The following is a 14998-nucleotide window of genomic DNA, read 5'->3' as shown; positions in this document are numbered from 1 at the left end:
CCCACCCCAGTTTCAGGTCGGGATCGGCGTCTGAGGGACCAACTAACAAGGTGAGCTGGGGAGATAGAGTACGCGGTTTGCGACCGGAGGGACCTCAAGCGGTTAAAAATGAAAATAATAACGGTAACAATAACCACAACAGTAAAGAGTTAGAGTGGCTTGAAGATGAAAACCGACGAATGAAAGAAATTATCGAACAGACGCAAGCTCAAATAGAACTCCTCACTATGGAACGCGAATGCGGCAAACCCAGAAGCCCTAATATAACTAATACTGTAATGCAGGAGGAAACACCCATAGCCAACGATCGCATGGAGAAACTAACCCTCCGTTAAAAAGAAATCCAAAAACACAGAAAACTACAGATCCCCCAAGCACTAAACAAGAAAGCATCTCGCAACAAACAAGGTTGGATAACATTGTTGGCGAAAAAAGTAGACCAGCCATTATTCGCGTTTCAATCTGTCATGGAAACTACACTAAGACGTCTGTTGATCTGACGGCACTAGCAGCCAGGGTAGAAACGCTGGAACGAGGACGCAACCCGCAAACATCCGCAGACCTTCAGGGTGCAGTAGTGACCGTTCACCAACAACTGCAGGCTCCATAACCCCTGCAGGAATCTCCCACATAACCACCAACCCCTCTCATCCGCCGACCTATTTTCACGCCTGCCACACAAATAACGGACAGCGATGGTGAGGCGTGGTAAAGGACAACTACGCATATTGCAATAGAACTGTGGAGGATTCAGTGCTAACAAGTCTGTCATCCAGCAGTAAAACCGACAAGGTAACAAGACAGATGTTATTTTAGTTCTAAAAACGCATGGCCTCGCCACACTACCAGGATACCAGTCAGTAAGTCCCGAGCGTGAAGAGGGAAATAAAGCTCTCACTACACAAGTAAGGAGAGATATTACGGTCAGAACCCATAATCTAGAATGTGGATACAACCATATCATGACAGAACTTCTATCTAGGAAAACAAAAGGGAGCAACAAAAGGAAGCAGCACATTTATTCTTAACGTATATAGCAGTCTGTCAAATCACAGACAGCAATTTCCATCTCTATTTAGGCAGGCCTTGATATTTGCTGGCAGTGCCCCGCTCATCATAGCAGGGGACTTCAACGCCACACACGAGGCATGGGGGTATGATTACACCACCTCCAAAGGGAAACGGTTATGGCAGAGCATGCAAGGTGAACAACTTACTCTGATAACAGACCGGCATGAATACACACGCATTGGTACAAGCACCCAGCGAGACACAACACTGGATCTTACAATAACCAGGAATACCCCGGGGGCTACATGACACAACACATTCGATAATTTAGGAAGTGACCATGGGATACTTGAAACACACGTACCATTCACCGATAGCGACAGGATTACGACCATGTGTAACACGAGACATCTAGTTGACTGGGATAAATTTCGGGAGATCAGAAAAAAACGATTACCGAACATCATGACGATCTCCAGCAATGGTGCGAGAGCATAATAGGCACCATCACAAAAGCCACACAGGAAGTAAAAACAGATATCCCAGTTGAGTGCATCAATAACAGATTGATTCACCTGCGGCGAACTAAAGGAGCGTTACAACAAACATTGCGGAGGCAAAGACACAACAGAACAATCTGGAAAAAGATGGCATAGCTCTACAAAGACATTGAAAGTCACTGCAAGTAGCTGTGTGAACAACAAAGGCGGAGATATGTAAGGACATGGGCACCCATATTGGAACAACACAAACGTGGAAGTTGCTAAGGTTTCTTTTAGATCCCACCAATACCAAAATTGAGCAGAGACACAGTATCCGTCGTCTCACACGCGAATACGAAGGAAACGAGGAGCAGCTAATGACAGACCTACGAAACATCTACGTGCCCAAATCGCCGCCACTATAACATAAAAACTATACAGGTGCAGCCAACCCCAACATGGACCAAAACTTTGAGGTAGCAGACATTATAGCGGTGCTCCACAAATTAAATGTAAAATCTGCACCGGGACCTGATGGAGTCTCCAACCGAGCATTACGTAACCTGGACAGTGAATGCATAAAATTTTTAGCTGGATATATAAACAAATGTTGGACAGAAAGGGCAATACGCGACGCGTGAAAAGAGGGCTAGAGCGATCCCCATACCAAAACCTGGAAAGCCAATCAACAAATTAAATCTCCGACCCATCTCAATAACGTCATGCGTAGCAAAAGTTATGGAACATGCATTTCTAAATAGAGCCAACAACTATCTTGAGGATGGTGAATACTACCCATACACGATGATAGGCTTCCGTCGTCACCTAGCCACCCAAGATGCCATGCTACAATTTAAACACTAAATCATAGACTACCCCAGAAAATCCACACGGGCCATACTCGGTCTGGATCTCAAGAAAGCATTTGAAAATGCAGCTCATGAAACAACTCTCAGCCGCATGTCGAGCTTGAACATGGGTGAGCGAGCCTATATTTAAGTCAGAAACTTCTTGATCAACAGAAAAACAAGGCTCAGCTTGGGAGGCCTTACATCTTATCTCCAAGAATTGGGCTGCAGAGGCATTCAACAGGTCTCCGCAACATCGCCATTGCTCTTTAATCTAATCATGATTAGACTACCAAAAGAGCTAAATGAAATCCCGGGAATATGTCACTCTACCTACGCTGATGGCATCGCAATATGGGTCAGTGATGGCAGCGACGGCTACAAGGAACAGAGACTCCAAGAAGCAATAAGAACAGTTGAGCGATACTTGGAAGGAGCAGGACTCACATGCTCCCCGGAGAAATCAGAACTTCTTTCCTACAGGTCAGCAATCAGAGGCAGACCACCCAAGTCAGAAGAAAACAAGCGGCAATATCAGGAAATTAGGATTCATACACAGGAGGGCACAGCTATACCAACATTTCCAAAAATACGGATACTGAGATTAGTCATCGAGGCTAACGGTGCCAACGGCGATACTATACGCAGACTAAACGCCAATGGTACTAATGCGATGAGACTGATTTGCAGGGTCACGAATAAACACTGATGTATGAAAGAAGCCCACGTAATTCGTCTAATCCAGGCCTTCGTCATAAGTCAAATAACGTATGTAGCAGCATACCACAACTGGCAAAAAGCTGAAACTAACAAAATAAATGTACTCTTCTGGAAGGTCTACAAACAAGCGATAGGAATATCCGAGTATGCTAGCACATACCTTTTTCTTCAGCTAGGACTACACAATACGCTTGAAGAGATTATAAAAGCTCAGCGGATGTCCCAGCTTTAAAGGCTCACTAAAACTAAAACGGGAAGAAATATATTGAGTAGATTAGGAATCATGTACCATGCCAACATGGTGTCAAACATGACATACCCAATTCAATCAGAGCTAAGATCGTCTCTAATTCGATACCGGAAAACATGAACCCCATTATCAACACGGACCGCAGAAAACACCGAGCAAAAGCACTGATCAAAGCACACGGCACGAACAGCAAATCTTTTTCTGTAGATTCTAGCTGATACCCTGAATGAAAAGCTGACACCGCGGACGTGATTGACATTTGAGGCATTTGTATTATTGCGTGCTCTGCCATAACAAACAATATAGAGGAGGCTGAGGAGGTAGCCACAGCCATAGCTATCACCTCCGTCAAAGACTGATTCATACTTAGCGATTCACAAGAAGCAATCAGAAATTTTACGCAAGGACGGATTTCACAGCAAGCCCACAGAATCCTCGTTAAGAACCAAGAACTACACAAAGTAGATGAACTCAAAGACCTTGTATGGTTCCCGGCGCACACAGAGGCTGATACACCCAATCCTAACGAGCTGGCTCATGAGTTGTCGCAAGAATTAAGCCATGGCGCAACCCGACCGCACCGCTCGGTGATCATCACTGGTGCCGCCGACGTACCACACAAAGACCGATTTACAAGCTACACAGAATACATGCAACACTACAGAGAAGCAAGGCGCGTCTTTCCCGCACCTAATCCGAGTCTAAACAGGCAGGAAGCATCGGAATACCGATAGCTACAGACGGACTGCTAGCCAAATCCTTCGCACCTCTACAGGAGCTACCCACACTTATAACCGGACAATAAATGTAAGCTATGTGTAACAGAAAAGGCGTCTTACAGACATATATTATGGGAAAGCCCCAACTTATCAACAATTTCTCCTGAGGTCCTCCAGGAGCAGTGGCAGCTTGTGCTGCTCAGCTTTGAGGTTCAAGACCAAAAATGGGCTATCCAGCAGGCCAGGGAGGCTGTACAGGGACAAGGTCTCCCTGTATTTTCTTGTGCGGTCTAGCCCGGACCACAAACATGCCGGATACGAAAACGAACTTTATTCGCATACTTTTCGTATTCTCGGAACATTTCCAATAAGAAACTTTATCAAACTTCGTATTTGAGGTTCTACTAATACTCTACTAATACAATAAACTCTACTAATACAATAAAAATCATATTGTTCGTTTGAAAACGTGGACACATATGTCCCTCTCATTCCTGAGAGTGTTTTCGAGACTCTAGAAAGTATTCCTGTGTTGCATCAATTGATAATAGGAACGAAACGGTGGAAGCAAGTGCCCCACAGTATCAGTTACGAAATCTTGCAGAGAAACGTTGTGCGCTCCGCATTTCCAGCAGTCGAGCATGTTTTGCACCGGCGCCTCTTCTGAGAGGTCATAGCACAGTGGTCTTATCATGTGAAGCTCTAATTGATCAAATTTTAATGCCATTCTGACACTAGATCTAGCCTTTTAAAGCTTGGTAAACAAATTTTTCTCGGCATTACGAAGCTTTAGCCAACAATAGTGACGATTTACAAGAGTGACGATATTGCTTGAAACTGTTGTAAAATAAGTAAATGACCAATGATAAGTAGGCGAAGGCTTCCCCTTAACCTAAGTAATATTCCGTTGCAGCATCCTATATTCGTCGCAGGCATCAAAACATGTGAATGGCGCTACGAGTAAGCTGCCCTCCCATCGCAAAGTGTCGACGCAAGTGCACATGGCTGCAGATACAGAGGAGTAAGGGGCGCTTCGCCGATCAAGAAAATGGATGAACTATAGCGCAGTAGGTACTGAGTAAATGTACATCCATTAGACTTTCTAGGACAGCTTGAACGGTTCTTCTGCATAAGTGTCTTTTTCTCAATATTTAATAAAGATACCGCAACGACCACTAATCTTTGTCTCTGCCAAAAATTGTTTCTCGTTAATTTCTTTTTTTTTTCACAAATCATCCAGCTGCAAGATACATGGACAATCCCCGGGGTGGGTTCAGCCACAACTCTGTAGAATCCAACCAACGAACCAGCCAACCACTGTTAAACGCAGACACAATGTTCCCTTGCGTCTTGGGTGAAGGCAGTCAACACGGATTCTGATTAGGCTCTCGCTTTCTACCTCCAAAGGCGAAGTTCAAGTGTCTTCCAATTTTTGAAGCTGTTTCGTAAAACTATTAGCGGTGACAAAGAAGAACGAGTCTAACTTTACGAAATAGCAAAAAAAAGCTCTGTCACCTGGAAGCTTCTGTTCAGGTTAACGGAATTGTGACATTAGCTCCCTGCGCCACAACACCATAAACGGATGTTATTAAAAAGCACAAAATCCTGTCAGTCTTGTCCGGTTTGTCTGCCCTGTTCTCTACCTCCGAAAGCGAAGCTCACGTGTCCTCTAATTTTCCAAGCTGTTTCGTCAAACTCTTAGCGGCGACACAGAAGAACGAGTCTGTATAGCTTTACAAAATAGGATAGAAAAAGCTCTGTCACCTGGAAGCTTCTGTTCAGGCTAACGGAATTGTGACGTTGGCTCCCTCTGCCAGAACATTATGAACGGATGTTATTAACCAGCATCAAATCCTGTCCGTCTTGTCCCATCTGTCTGCCCTGTTTTCTGTTAGGAAGCCAAGCCAACAGGGTCAAGTTTATATCCTAATACTATATCAGGAACAGTCTTGGACGTGCAATAATAATTGTTATTCACAATATGACATGTACTTGAACGTGGTTGCTCGCAGGTATCAATTTTTCTCGCTTATTTTTGTGTTGTATGTTGGCTACATGCGTGAAATTTTGTATGCGGATGAAAGCCGTCCTCTGTTCTCAATTATGTTAAGGTTCCCTAGTGTCTTACCAAGAATGTACTGTAACGAAGAAAGATGGCGTTGCGTTCCACAATGCAGAATGCTCTAGCTAAGAAGCACCAAGTATTAAGAAATGAAACGTAGGTGCTACGCATCTAGAACTAGTGCAGCTTTGTGCAATTCATAGAGGGCATGCCCGATAAAAATATACTTCCTTGAAACGTCAAGCAGGACGGTTAAGTGCTGTCCCATAGTTGAGCACGAGGTACTCGAAATTGTTACACAATTTTTCTACACACAAAGTATTCCTATCTGGCAAGTTCAGCAATTGATAAAGAAGGCTGAATTCACTTTGTGAATAGCAACGCTAAACGAAATTCCAGCACACAAATCTTGTAGCGCTTGTTCACAAACCACATTATTTTCTTATATGCTAAGGTAACTAAATCCCCTTCTTAAATTTATCCAGTCCCCCTTCAAAGCACGCAAACATAAAAAAAGCGCTATGTGATTATCGCCTAAATGCAGAGCTTTTAGTATGATGAAGTTTATAATTTGAACGAAATAACAAAGGCTGCTCTGCGCATGGACGTGAAATGAGCAAGCTATCGGTGACTGCGACCGACGCTAAATAATGGTAGGGGTGTACGGTAAAAAAACGTTATGAAATTTACGAATGTGCGTTTGCCGCGTGTAAGTGAATGGTTATTTCGGTCCAAAAGGTGCCGCCCTCGCTCCTTAGATTCTGATTTTTTAGTAGTGAAAAAGGAACGAAAAATTTCTACGTTTTATCGAATGCTGCATAATGTTTCGTTTAACAATTGCTTCGTGGCTGCCACTTTTTATTTGAACAATTTTGTTTGGTGTAATTGCAACGGCAAGCCAGAAAATAACTCGACGAGCATAGCGGTCCTTGCTTCATCTTTGTTCGATACAGTTGTATCAGTCGTCGCTGGGCTTTTGTAACCGCTCAAAATATTGAATTTTGGCACAAAAAACCAAAAAAAGGATAGTTATCAATATTCCGATGATGCCGAGGTATCTAAATGACACAAAACAATAAATTACGTTATTATACCTGATATAAGGAGCAATGAAAAGTTCTTTCGGCCCTCGATGTTCAAACATGACACGCCTTTGCTCGGCCACCATCTCTCCCCGGGCATGTCACTCTCACTCTTTCTCTAGTTCTTAGACGCGCCCACTGCTACAGCAATGTAGCAGTACAAACTTCATAATAATTCTGTTCCCTGGAAAATAACGAAGGCGTCCTAATTATCCCCCTTTTCTGTGAAACGGCAAGAGTCAGTCACAGAGCTCACAATGATTGGGGAGGAAGGGAAAGTCTTCTACACGGTATAAAAGATCAAGAAAACGGTTTTGCAGGTAAACGCCTTGGGTCTCTAGAGCAAAAATTATGTTCCTTAGAACACGTATTTCTGCCGAAATGGGATTTTAGGTGTCTGCGTAAAGAGAGATATGCTTCGATAGCGAATGTAGCTACATCCGTGGCCACGTATAGTTCGAAGTGAAACAGCCGCCAAGCTTCACCGCATCTCTGTGTCCCTCAGTATGGCCACCCACGCTACCGCTCACGCACTCGCACGTGAAACAGGCTTTCGAACATTTCAAGCAAAATCCGACAACAAGAAAAATCGAATTACTAAACCATCTTTCAATGAACTAGTGAAAGTTCTGTCATTGGGACGTTGTTTAAACTGATGATGAAGACGCCACACTGATACCGCCCCACAGAGTGTTACGGGACAGTTGCTATATACAAATAAATAATAAATTAACTGAATAAATGAATAAACAAAAGAAAGAGAAAGGGAAACAACACGATACGTCTGGCACGCTGACAGGCACTGAGCCGTGGTCCCGACCGTGTTGCAGAAATTAGGTGCCCTTTCTCATCTTCTAACCACTACCACCAATACATCGATGGGGACGTCAAGCACTCTTAACATCCATGTTTACCCATTCGAAAAAAAAAGCTCCTGAATTTGATAAATGCAAAGCATTTCTTTGCATACTGCAGACAAGTGCAGTCATTTCTATCTATCTATCTATCTATCTATCTATCTATCTATCTATCTATCTATCTATCTATCTATCTATCTATCTATCCACGTCCGAGGGCTCTCATGATCACCTACTTGGTGTAGGCCTTAATTAGTATGAGAGGGAAGAAGGTTAGCTGATTATGGCTCTTCGGTCATGACCTGAATAATGTGAGTACCCCGTCTCATACGATGTAAATCCCTTTCCTCCAGACACTGTGCCCCGTACCCGTTTACCATGGGCCGCGGTATGCGGATATGCGACACAGCCGTCTGCCATTTTATATGTACCGAGGAAAGGCGAAAACAGACTTATGTAAATTAAATGCGAGAGCATTAACACAAACCAACATCGGCATCATTGACCCGTCGACTGCAAATAAATGTTATGCTCCGAGCATGAATGAGACCCAAAGATTCTGAGCGGCACTCAATTATATTTCCCGACAGAGTCGCGCCAGGTCTTGGAACTGCATAGGAAAAAGACCATATCCAGGCGTAATGTTGTGTAAACGTGAACTGTGGTTGCACTGCTGCCCATGTAACTTTATAAACATTACGTATGTACTGCAATTGTAGAGCCATCTCATCGGGTTAGCATGCATTGTTCCGCCCGCACAGAGTCTGGAGCCGGGCTCGCTTCTTGTCATTGGCTGTGATGGATTTCACCACGAAGTGGAATCCAAGCCGCTGAATCTACGACGTCCAGTCTTTCCTCGAGAAGTGCTCGATAGAAGCTAGAAGAGACGCCATTGGCAGTGGGCACACCAGTATTTTCAGTGGGTTTACTTTTTCCTCGTCTACAGCGCTACATAGGTCTGTTCTGTTCACTCATTAGAAGCACACTGCTCATACATGAAGGCAGTGGTTCTGTTTTTGGGGGAGAGGGAAGCGGGACCTCAGCGTGTGCGCAGCTGCTCGGCCCTCTGGCGGTGAAATCTCGTGTGGCATAAACCGAGACTGAAGCACAAAACTGAAGCCGAACCTCACGAACACGACAGCAATGTTTCCCTTTCATTCAAACAATAAGAATAATAAAGCTGAAATAACACTCCAGCCTTCCAAAACCATACAAAATTATGCAACGATAACGCGGTACCTCAACAATCTGCAGCGTATTTCCTCTTGTTCCCCCAGTAGAAAGAGGCAATCGGCTTTTTTGTTTGTGTATAATTAGGGTACTCCTAGTAATCATGTGTTTTTCTGTTTTCTCAGCATGACTCTAAATATATTTGATCTTTTACGTAGGATACATTTTACGTATGATGTTTTCGTTAAAAATTCTCCCTTTTTTCTCTCTCAAATAATTGTTTAGCATAGTATTTCCGTAGCTCAATTCTCAAGACACATTCACTATTGCCTTTTTTTCTCTCAAAACATCCGATCCTTGTAACCTAGTTTGTATTGGACCCAGCCACTCACTAGTTCCATTCACGCAATATGTATAGGACCAAATATTTGTATACGCATTTTTAGGGATGGTACTCATTGAGCTTTGGCTCAGTTCCACCTAAGTAGTAGCCGCCACTTACTTCTCGCAATGTTCGCTAGATGGCGCTGTGCTGTTTCAGGGCACGGTGGAATTACAATAGGTATGATGTTGTGAGAGGAATATGGAAAGGTGTCATGATTCCTGGTCTGACGTTCGGCAAAGCGGTCTTGTGCATGAGATCAGAAGTTCAAGCAAGATTAGAAATTAAGCAACGTGGAATAGGTAGGCTTGCCTTTGGAGCTCACGGGAATACATCAAATCAGGGAGTGCAAGGTGATATGGGATGGATAATACTTGAGGGCAGGGAAGCTAGCAGCAAGATAAAATTTCAGAAGCGATTGAGAGAAATGGGGAGGAGCGTTGGGCTAGGAAGGTATTCAGCTACTTGTACATGAAGAATGTCGACACAAAATGGAGGAAGCGAACCAGAAAATTGACTGGTAAATACTTGGAAAACAGCAGGGGCCAAACCAATTCATTGATTTGTGGGGTTCAACGTCCCAAAACCACCATATGATTATGAGAGACGCCGTAGTGGAGGGCTCCGGAAATTTTGACCACCTGGGGTTCTTTAACGTACACCCAAATCTGAGCACACGGGCCTCGACATTTCCGCCTCCATCGGAAATGCAGCCGCCGCAGCCGGGATTTGAACCCGCGACCTGCGGGTCAGCAGCCGAGTACCTTAGCCATTAGACCACCGCGGCGGGGCAGGGGCCAAACCAAACAGAATCACCAGTTAAGAAGGTGAAGGAAGCTGAGACTGATATGTAGAAAAATGGCATGATTAAGAAGTCCGCACTAGAGATCTATCGAACTTTTAAGCAGGAAATTGCCATGGTAAGGATCTATGATAATACTCGGGGTAGTTCTCTACTGTTTCAGGCCAGGACGGGAGTATTGCGAACCAAGACATATCGGAACAAATACGAAGGAGTAGACACGGTATGCAGTGCGTGTGGAGAGGAAGAAGAAACTGCCGAACACTTGAGAATGTTCTGTAAAGGGCTTCACCCTATACTTCAGGACGATGGCACAGAGTTTTCAAAGCACTTGGGTTTAGGGACAGCGAGGGCAAAATATACTTTAAGCGGGTAGAATTAACTAGAAGGAGGTTATCTGATTGGTGGATAAAGTCAAGGCACGAGTGGAAATTAAACCCTTCACTGCAAAGTACGAATCCTCAACCTCACTACTTAAGGGGAAAAATAAATCTAGTTTTTGGTTCATTTAGTATTACGGCTTGGTGGCGCTAGCCACTGCCCGATCTAAAGGGTGCAGCCATATATGTCCATCCATCCATCCACCCAGCGTGAAGGTATCACTAGATGGTGTGGACGCGTGTTACGTATGGTTTAGTTCGATAGTATGGTGCACAGACAGACAGACAGACAGACAGACAGACAGACAGACAGACAGACAGACAGACAGACAGGCAGGCAGGCAGGCAGGCAGGCAGGCAGGCAGGCAGGCAGGAAGGCAGGCAGACAGACAGGCATGCATGCAGGCAGGCAGGCAGGCAGGCAGGCAGACAGGAAGGCAGACAGGCAGGCAGGCAGGCAGGCAGGCAGGCAGGCAGGCAGACAAACAGACAGACAGACAGACAGGAAGGCAGACAGACAGACAGACAGACAGACAGACAGACAGACAGGCAGGCAGGCAGGCAGACAAACAGACAGGCAGGCAGGCAGACAGACAGGAAGGCAGACAGACAGGCAAGCAGGCAGGCAGGCAGGCAGGCAGGCAGGCAGGCAGGCAGGCAGACAGACAGACAGACAGACAGGCAGGCAGACAGACAGACAGGCTGGCAGGCTGGCAGACAGACAGACAGACAGACAGACAGGCAGGCAGGCAGGCAGGCGGTAGGCAGGCAGGCAGACAGACAGACAGACAGACAGACAAACAGACAGGCAGGCAGGCAGGCAGACAGATGAATGGATGGATGGATGGACGGACGGCTGCGCTGAGGGCCCGCGAAAATTCGCCCCACTCATAGTCATCATGAAATCCTTGGAGATGCTCTGACTTTATTTTTATATTATAGTGCAATATATTCTTTTTTTATAAAATTATAATAGCACATCCAGAAGGGAAGTGGTAGGGGCGATCGCCCGCACGAAAGCCTGTCAGCACCCCCTCTCTCTCTTCCGCACCTGCCGGATACCTGCTATCACCAGTTAGGACAAATGAATGGGACTGTAGCGAGAGAAGAAGACGAGACGGCGGCCAACGTGGTCGTGTTATTTTCTCGCCACTTTATTGCACGCCTGAAGCGGATCCACGTGGCTTTCCACGTCCGACACACGCGAAGTGCGCTAGCTTGTTCTAATCCTCGAGCTAGCATCAGCTGCGCGAGAGGCGCGGCGCGGTGATTGAGAAACAGTGATGGTGATGATGGCACTACAGGGCTCCCCCCCTAGCGCTTTGCGCGATTTAAGGCATACGAAAAAAAGAGAGCGACAAATGCTATATACATGAACGACAATCCATAAAGTGTTCATTTGGCAAGTCCCGGTTGTGAACGTTTATGAGCCATCGGTAAGCAGTGTGTCTCCGGTGGGCGACTCTGGGAGAAGCGCAAGGGACGAAGAAGGAAGTGCCGTGTCGCTGTGGTCGCCGACAAGCGGGTCTCACGATGACCTGGTCGGGCAGGCCGAGAGTGGACAGTGTGTCACGAGGTCATGCTGCTAACGTCGGCAGATGGTTGGAAGTGCGGGTTTTGACGTTGGGGTCGACGCAACACAGACTTTAAAGTCGAGCGGCGTTGGACGTGACGCACGCAGGAACGTGTCCTAACAATGCCGCCAAGTGTACGGTGGGTAGTCGGGTACACGACTAGTGGTGGGACATTGCGTCGGATAGGCCGAGTAGGCGCTTGCGCTGTCTTCAGGGCTGTGACTGCAACTCCTGGCTGCGTAGCAGGGCGGCTCAAATGATGCTTCACTGTGTGACGCCAAGCACGTTGTCATCGCCGACATAGGGTAATGGGTGGTAGACACGTATGTGGTATGAGCGTCGTCGCGGTTGTGACACACGAGCTGGCGTTGTGGACACACGTCTGGTTGTTGCCGTCCGGAGGCAAAGGCTCCAGGGAATGGTGGTGGTGGAAACCACACAGCGTGGGCTCGCTCGGAGTATTGGACGGGACACCCGTCCTCGTGTAATGACCTCTGGTAGTCCGCGCACGAGGGTTGGCGTGCAGGTCTGTATAACTGATGGCTGCCTCTAGCCCAAACCCCCTAGATTGCTCCACATCAGGCGTGGTATGCTTGGTGAGCCCTGTCTGAAGCGGACCGGGCACGTCGTCCTCAAGCGCGTCAGTCATAGTCGCAGCGTCTTGGAAGTTTGGCCGTGGTTGATGACTGGTGGCTTTAACTTCAGCTGCGGGAAACTGCGAGGACGATGGTGGTCGTTGCTGGCAGGGCGTGCAGAGCATTGAGGCAGGTAGAGAGTCGCCTTCGGACATCGGGGAGGGTGAAGGTTCCGCAACTGGGAGGTGAATAGCGGGCGTGACAATTCCCATAGTCGTGGTAGCCACCAGGGCGTTCGGTGATGTTGCCGTCGTAGAACCTGACGTGTCAGCCGTGTTGTGAGCCATGAAGGTCGGCCGAGACAAGCCGGTGGTAAGCATACCTGCAGCGTCGTCGGCTGAGGACGATGAAAACACAAACCTCGTGGCTGACTGGTTGCATTCAGCCAAAATGTTGAGAACCTTGGCGCATGGGCAGTCGAGCGCAGGACACGCGTCGCTAGTGGCCAGACGAGAGGTTGTCTCGTTAATCGGACGTTGTTGAAGGTGAAAGCTTCGAGGTCGGGAAGTCAATAACGGGCGAAAAGTCACCTGTACCAGGCTCCGAGGCGGGCGGCAAGGTGGTCGTCATGGAGTCTGGTGGGGTCACTGTGTCACGTGCCGTCGCTTTCGTGCAAAACGTGCAGGTAGCAAGCGTGCCAGAAGGACCATCGGCTGAGGACTTCGAAAAAAACGCACTTCGTGGTAGACAGGTTGTCGGAAGCAGGAACGACTTCAAGAACCTCGTCGGATCTGTGACCGGGTTCGAGAATCACTGCGCTAGTGGCCGGACCAAAGGTGGAGGGAGACGTTGTTGAAGAAGTTAGGTTGCGGTCAGATGAAAGCTTCGGGCCGGAGGGTCCAGCACGCTGCGATGCAGGGAAAACCTGAAAGCCGCGGGTAAACGGCAGCGGGTGGTAGGTGAGGCCAAAGCTGGCAAGCACTGCAGAGCAGAGGTCATCGTAAGGCTGTTGGCTGGAGGTTGAAGTGGCAGAGAGATGACGCAACTCTATCGAAAGGGCGTCATGAAGAATGGCGTGCATCAGCGGCTGGTTCGTGATGCCATTCAATGCAAAAACGGCATTGAGCTGCATGAACCATACCTTTGGGTAGGTCAATTGGAACGGTGGCACTGGCGGGCAGAGTTGCGGGAACATGGCAGCGGGCCGCTCGGCGAAGGGCGTGTTCTCCGGGTCACCAATGTAGCGAGAGAGGAAAACGGGATGGCGGCCAACGTGGTCGTGTCGTTCTCTCGCCGCTTTATTCCACGCCTGAAGCAGAGCCGCGTGGCTTTCCACGTCCAACACAACAAGTGCGCTAGCTTGTTCTAATCCTCGCGCAGCTCGAGCTAGCATCAGCTGCGCGAGAGGCGCGGCGCGGTGAGTGAGAAATGATGATGGTGATGATGGCACTACAGGACCATCGAGAGCCCGCTTTAACAGTATTTATGCCAAACAGCTCTTTTGTGCTAGTAAAAAAAGAGAAGTAATGACCACGAAACCCTCTCCGGCGTTAATTTAAGCGAGTTCCCCCCCCCCTCCTGAACTGAGTGGCTGGATCAACTTCTGCCTTAATTATGTTCGCCAGGTCTTCTGGTCACAAGTTGCAAGAGAACTTCATAAGTAGCGGGGAAAGGTGGTTATAGATTCCAAATTAAAATGTTTTATCGTCACATTTTCAGCCAAGTGAGAAAGCACATTCACGCAACATGTCACGGAGGTTACCAACAATCATATATATAATATGGAACTGGCGTTGGTGAGCGTGCTGTTAGCAGAAAGAATGACGATCGCGTGTGCGCTCGTGCCAAGCGGCAGCAGCTGTCAGCGGGCTGTGTTTTAAATGATTCATTACAAGATTGCCTGCGCAGTATTAGAACAAATTTTGGTATTGCAACCGACACATCACTATGTGGCGAAAAGTCAGCGGCTGGTATATTTATCCCAATTTTAGATTGGTATTACTGCCTTGGACTACCCAATATCATACCCGTTTTTGTGATTGAATTTTCTGGAGTAGCGCTTGTCTTACACAAGTTGGATACAG

Source organism: Rhipicephalus microplus, unplaced genomic scaffold, assembly GCF_043290135.1.
Source record: "Rhipicephalus microplus isolate Deutch F79 unplaced genomic scaffold, USDA_Rmic scaffold_21, whole genome shotgun sequence".
Taxonomy (NCBI): Eukaryota; Metazoa; Arthropoda; class Arachnida; order Ixodida; family Ixodidae; genus Rhipicephalus; species Rhipicephalus microplus.
Note: the sequence above shows the minus strand (reverse complement) of the source record.